Source organism: Macrobrachium nipponense, chromosome 9, assembly GCF_015104395.2.
Source record: "Macrobrachium nipponense isolate FS-2020 chromosome 9, ASM1510439v2, whole genome shotgun sequence".
NCBI classification, from domain to species: domain Eukaryota; kingdom Metazoa; phylum Arthropoda; class Malacostraca; order Decapoda; family Palaemonidae; genus Macrobrachium; species Macrobrachium nipponense.
In genome coordinates, this window is record NC_061110.1 from 39525080 (window position 1) to 39532579 (window position 7500).

Below are 7500 nucleotides of genomic sequence, written 5' to 3' on the forward strand. Positions count from 1 at the left end.
CTCTTTTCCTCGTGCATTTACTATCTAATTAAATTACGCTAAAAGCTGAATATCTTAATACATAAAATATGGAGATTGCTTGCTAAATGCCAGAAAGAAAAAGGTTGCTTATTGCCAAGAGCATTATCACCATTATAAATCTTTCATATGGAAGAAGTATTATAATGATATCCTCATGAGGAGAAAAACTGTAAATGTTGTAGCATATCAAAATACAATTTATCATTTTTCTTTTTAAGATAAATGATGCAAAGAATGTAACAGAATTATTGGTGAGACCAACGTACTGTAATCCTAGATGACGCTTGAAAATGGATGCGTAAACGATTTTTTTATTTATTTATTTCACTTAGGAAAAGTATATTTTGTTTAACGAGACTTTTGTCTTAAGTTTTGTAAATGTGTTTAAAAATCCTTTGTAAAGTTTGTGTAAAAAATAAATACTCCTCTCTGTGCCTCAGTTGCTGTCAGATTTAGTCAGTCCGAATCCTTTTATAATTTCTATATTTTGTTTTAAAGAACTTGGCGAACTCAAAATGGGTTCATATATATATATATATATATATATATATATATATATATATATATATATATATATATATATATATATATATATATAACATTTTCATCTCATACGTTATAGCACCAAGTTCTAAGTCAAAACAGCATTGTGTTTTCCCAAGTATCAGGAAACCAGATTGTGTCCAGCGAAGTAAAAATGGTGTATTTCAGACCTTGGATAACTGCTATGCATGTGTCTACAAGCAAAAATTGCAGTGGTAAGCCAAAAAAAAAAAAAAAAAAAAGAAAATAGTGGCGGTGGTTCTGCAGGTAAATTTTCCGGTTAAGAACAAGGTGCATGTGAAATCGAGATGACAAACACAACGGCCGTTTCACAATGGTCAACTTCTGCTCTTTGTGATGTCTGCATCCATTTCGGAAAAAACAGAAACAGAGAAAATCGGCAGTGTCCGTGAGAAAGGCGGCCGAACGCGTGAATTGTCTTCTGTCGGAGAATGGGCGGCCAAGTCACTGTCATTTGTTTCTGAAGTCAGAACTTGTTCTGCTAAAACGAAGAGTGTAGCTACGAAATGAAACTCGACGAAGCAATCCAGTAGTTCTGCCAAGAGCCCTCTGTTTATATAATATATATATATTTTTTTAACCCGTAGCTTTGAATTCAAGTGGAAGCGAATAAGCATTGTAGTAGCCGTTGATACAATAAATTCATTGTCTGTCTCATGGACCTTTCAGATCAATTGGTTTATCAGTACTTTTCTGTTATTTTACTTGACCTCTAAAAATAGCACGTACTAGATTTTAGCAACGGTTAACAGTTTATTGTTGATACTTTTAGTATAAGTATTAGTTAATGGTCTCATAAACCGGATGAAATCTGCACTAAATGTGGAAAATAGGGCCACATACGTATGAAGATTTGTAATATAAAAAGAAAATCGTTCTTTATATTATCAAATATATCGATACCGTTTGTGAAAAGCTATATTTTCACACTATCACACATAAAGGGTATATATGAAATTCCACCAATAACGTTTTTCACGAATCTCCACTCACAACATTTTCAATTGTTCCAATTTTTATAATCACGAGGAGCTGTGATTTAATTGATAAAATATAAAACTAATTAATAAAAACTAAAAAAGTCTTCGGGCATTTAATAAACAAAAAAACACGAATTTAAAAAATCATCACCTTTTCTGATTTTTATCATTACTTTTTTTGTGTGAGCAGGTGGATACGCGAGTAAATTTATTCATCGAGTGCGTGTGTTCCAGTGTAGAAAAAAAATGCTCTTTTGCATTTTTAAAATTTTATTTTCATTCATCACTTAGCCCCAGTGCTTGGCTTATGGTCTACACTTAGTACTCCGTTTCAATCTAATCGTTTCGGGCCAGCGCTATTAGAGCCGTAAATCAGCTCAGTGGTCTGGTTAAAATATTTTAATAATGATGATAATCCACTCATTTCCAGCTTACCTTCTAATACTTTTTTATGAAGTAGGTCAAAGCCTTCAACTCTCCTAGTACACACACGAGTGCCCTATGATGGAATAAAAAATATCGTGTTGAAAGGACACATATATTAACAATCTATCGCTGACAGTCATGACGTGACTAGTTTGTCACTGAACTGGAAGTTGAATTAAAAAATTATGAAGTAAGAGCTGAACCGGTACGATCACTTTCTCGCTTGTTTAGGTCAAGTGGTATAAAAATTCATATATAGGTACTTTACCGTAAACACTGCATCACAGGTACTTTGAAAGCAATTTCATAAATAATTACGTTTTTTTTTTAACCCTTAAACGCCGGAGCGTAAAATAAAAAAAGAAAAATGACTCCCTATGCCGGAGGGGTTTGAGAGTGAGCGCATAAGCGGAAAAAATATTTTTTTTCAAAAAATCACAGCGCGCTTAGTTTTCAAGATTAAGAGTTCATTTTTGGCTCCTTTTTTTGTCATTGCTTGAAGTTTAGTATGCAACCATCAGAAATGAAAAAAATTATCATTATCATATATAAATAATGCGATATATGATAGCGCAAAAACGAAATTTCATATATAATTGTATTCAAATCGCGCTGTGCGCAAAACGGTTGAAGGTAACAAGTTACTTTTTTTTTCGTTGTAAGTGCACTAAATTGCGATCATTTTGATATATAACACCATTGTAAAACGATAAAGCAACACAGAGAAAATATTATCACAAAATAATGCATGAATTCGTAAACGCGCTTACGTAAACACATATTTTTTTTCAAAATTCACATAAATCTAAATATTGTCCTAGAGACTTCCAATATGTTTCAGAATGAAGACAAATGATTGAATATTACTATACTGTAAGAATATTAGCTTACAATGCAGTTTTCGACCATATCTGACGAGCTAAAGTTGACCGAATGTGAATTTTTTACAATATATATATTTTTTTAGATGCAATTATTTCGGAAATAAGAAAAGCTACAACTTTCAAATATTTTTCGTTTTATTCTACATGAAATTGCGCACATTTTCATATATAAAACTCTATGAAATGCCTAATATGAAACGGAGTCAAATACTCCGAGAATGGGACTTACGCATTTCGGAGATTTGTGGCGGAGATCCGCGCGCGGAGGGAAGGAAAGTTTTTTTTTAAAATTCACCATAAATTTAAATATTGTGCTAGAGACTTCGAATTTGTTTCACGATGAAGATAAATGACTGAATATTACTAGACTGTAAGATTTTTTGTTTTATCTTACAATTGCGTTTTCGACCATTTCGGTAGAGTCAAATTTGACCGAACGTGGTTTTTTTTTCTATTTATCGTGATTTATATGCAATATTTCAAAAATGAGAATAGCTACAACCTTCAACTATTTATTGTTGTATTATACATGAAATTGCGCACATTTTCATATATAAAACGTTATGTAAACGGCTAATTTAAAATGGTGCAAACATTACCACAATCGCACGTATGATTTTTTCGGAAGAATTACCGCGCGGACGTAAAGAAAATGTTATTTTTTTCATAAATTCACCATAAATCGAAAATATTGTGCTAGAGACTTCCATTTGTTGCAAAATGAAGGTAAAGCTTGTATATTACTAGAATATAGGCGTTTTAACTTACAATTGCGTTTTTTCGACCATTTCGGTAGAGTCAAAATTGACCGAAGGTTGAAATTTGTCACTTATCATTTTTTATATGAAAATATTTCAAAATTGATAAAAGCTACAACCATGGTTGTTTTTAGTTGTATTTTGCATGAAATTGCGCACATTTTCAATATATAAAACCTTATGTAACGGCTAATTTAAATGGTGCAAACATTACCACAATCGCATGTATGATATTTCGGAAGAGTTACCGCGCGGACGTAAGGAAAAAGTTTTTTTCATAAATTCACCATAAATCGAAATATTGTGCTAGACACTTCCAATTAATTGCAAAATTAAGTTAAATGATTGAATATTACTAAATATAAGAGTTTTAGCTTACAATTGCGTTTTTCGACCATTTCGGTAGAGTCAAAGTTGACCGAAGGTTGAAATTTTGGCACTTATCGTTATTTATATGAAAATATCTTAAAACTGATAAAAGCTACAATCATGAGTATTTTTTTGTTGTATTTTACATAAAAATGCGCACATTTTCATATATAATACTCTATGTAACGGCTAATTTAAAATGGTACAAAAATTATGTCAAACTGACGAAAATAATTTCAGAGATGTGTCACACATACTTTTTAGTGCGGCAAGAAAGAAATTCGCGCTTGCGCGCCTGTGTAAACGATTGTAAACAAAACAACACCTTGATCCGTGAACTCCCAGCATCCCCCAAGGCGCGTGATTCAGAGTTTTCGGCTGGTAGGCCTAAAGTATTTTTTCCGCGAATTTTTAAAAAAACTTTTGTGTATGTCGACGTAAAATACGTCCAGTCGGCACCCGAGAGACAAAAAAGTGTCGTCGTAAAATACGTCCAGTCGGCGTTTTAAGGGTTAATATATGGCTTAACTCTGTTTCGTTTAATTATACTTGAACATTTAAAAATCCTTCATTCCTTTGCTGAAATCAGCTTCTGGCTATGGTCAATGTTTGAACATTATAACCATATTGTTTGAATCCTGTTTCAAGATTCATACCACTTTACCTAGTATACTACGTACATTTCATTTCATTGATTGCAAGGGATGTCATAAATATATTTACTTATTTGTCGAGGGGAATTCCTGTTTAATATATTCTTCGTCATTAAATTCTTAAATACAGCATCAACATTAAATGGGTTTTGTGAATCTAGACTATCCATAAATTGGGCTCGGAATGAAAAAAGAAGGGAATTTTATATATACTAGCAAACTTACCCATCTACGATGGGTGATAAAATACGGGTGCAGAAGTGAAAAATTTATATGTACTATTTGTTCAGCAATATTAAAATAAGGACGATTACACGAATGGTCTCTCTCTCTCTCTCTCTCTCTCTCTCTCTCTCTCTCTCGTAATGTAATTCAAGGGACGATCACTGAACGCAGAGAAATTCTTATTCATTGTTGATTCCCCTCTTTTAATGATATTTTTTTTTCTCTCTCTCTCTCTCTCTCTCTCTCTCTCTCTCTCTCTCTCCTAAAGTAAGTGAAGGGACGATCAACGAACGTAAAGAAGCTCGTATTCATTATTGTTTACCCTCTTTTAATGATTCTCTCTCTCTCTCTCTCTCTCTCTCTCTCTCTCTCTCTCTCTCTCTCTCTCTCTCTCAATGTAAGTCAAGTAACGAAGACGGTGATGGGATTATCGGATTACTTAGCTCTCAAATCACATATTATCTCCTCTCTCTTTCTCTCTCTCAATTTTTCCGATATGCAAGATAAAATTATAAAATTGTAGTGCACTAATGTCGTTAAATGGCTCTCTCTCTCTCTCTCTCTCTCTCGTCTCTCTCTCTCTTCCTCTCTCTCTCTCTCTTTCTCTCTCTCTCTCTCTCTCTCTCTCTCTCTCTCTTGTCGGTGACTTTCATTTAACGGAACAGGGATCTTGATTGGTTCGTTTCTTTGTCAATTACTTTGCACGGTGATACGAATAATAAAGTATCTTTCTTTTCATTATGTTACTGCAAAGACGCAACTTGTATGTCAGTGCGTTATGGCTATTGATAAATGTTCTTATGATCCTGTGTCTTCCAAAAAAGAGTAGAAAGTAGGAGCTTGTCAGTTTCCTTTTATTATGTCCATTGGCAGATCGAAATTCCGAAGCAACAATTACCGGGCAGTACTTCTTCAACATTATTTTGTGCACTGGCAGTCCCGATGGATTTAAGTTATTCAAAAAATCTTGCAGATATTGATGATAATTTTCATCTTATGTTGTGTCCGAGCTGAAATATTCGCGACTTTCTCCGGGAAGTTGTACAGAAATTATGTATGAAAAATCGTAAAGTAACTAAGTCTACGGAATAACCGGCCTCGTTTCACGGCCAGAAACAGCTCCGTTTCAGGGAATCCCTTCTCACCCCCACCCCCTGCAAAGGAGGGGTGTAGGTTGGATGAAACCCCATTACGAACCATCTTAGGGGTCCCCACCATAACCCTGCCAAGTTTCATACCCATCTGACCTGCCGTTTGGCCGTGATTGAATGACAGACAGACAGACAGACAGACAGACATTACGCCCATTATAGTATGATTATTACAATATGATTCAAGGACAACTTCCTAAAAATTTTTCCTTGTTTTATGGAAATATTTTACAAGGAATCCAAGCCAACTGCATCTGTGATCTTAAATCCACAAATTAAGATATCATTATCTTGGTTCTAGGGTAGTAGTTAGACAAATCTTAAAAACACGAGAACATTCACTGAAAAAGCTTTTCATAAAGCATAATAAAACAAAAATCATGAGGTATCTAAAACCATCGGATGATCATCTTCCTCCATGACTTAATTTTGCATTTAATGCTTTAGGTGTAATTCAGAGCTTGTGCAATCCAATAGTTCCAGGACCTTTAGGATAGAACCTCTCATATAAAAATACCGCTTTTTATAGTTGCCTGTTAATGGTTTAGTTTCCTATTTTCGTTAAACAATTTACAAGCATTCCTTCCTTTCTTACTATTCAAATACATTTTCTATCATAATACTGTTTGCTCAGATACCCAACAGATTTTGAGGTACATGTTGTTTCATTTTATATACTGACATTCCTCATCTGAAGAATTCTTGAAATGACGGTAAAGTCTCAGCATTACCTGTAGTGTATTCATTGCAGGTTATCATTATAATAGCTAGGCACATAAGAACCAATTTCAGTCCTCTTTCCATAAGTGGTTCGCAGTTATTACTGATGGAAACTGAAAAAAAAAGTCCCTAACACTTGTTTATTGATCATTCCATATGTATCAGAATAAACGCAATTTCCACAGAGATGATGATTTACAGTCAGATGTAGAAATATCAAGTATTTGACTTTTACAGAAACAATTTAAAATATTGTAGCCAAGTATTTTATTGAGAAAACTATAAAAATACTTTATGGCAAAAGAATGATAACTGTGGCTGACATTTGTAAGATGTAGAAACTTCATTCATAGGCCCCGTTCTACTGACGCCATCGGTTACCCCGTCTGTATTCGGATATCACCTCAATTAAGGCTTCAAAAATCCCTCTGGGAACGAGAAGTAAAATGAAAAAGCTGAGGTCAGGACCATGGTTTATAAGGTAGAATTTAAGTCGAAGAATATCGAGGTCAATGGAAAGCAGGCACAAAATGCGCAGAAGTTTCATCGGTGCAATCAAGTTTTCTGTACAGCATATAATACTGTTTGAAATTCGATGTCCTGCAGTATGAAACTCTCAACCACGACTGGGCAGGCTCGGTAGCTCCCCAGATGCAGTCAAGTGAAAATGTCTCGGCGGCTGTCACCACTAGCGGTGCCAGGCGACAGATCTATCTACTAACCTTCACCTTAAATAATAAAAAGAATAC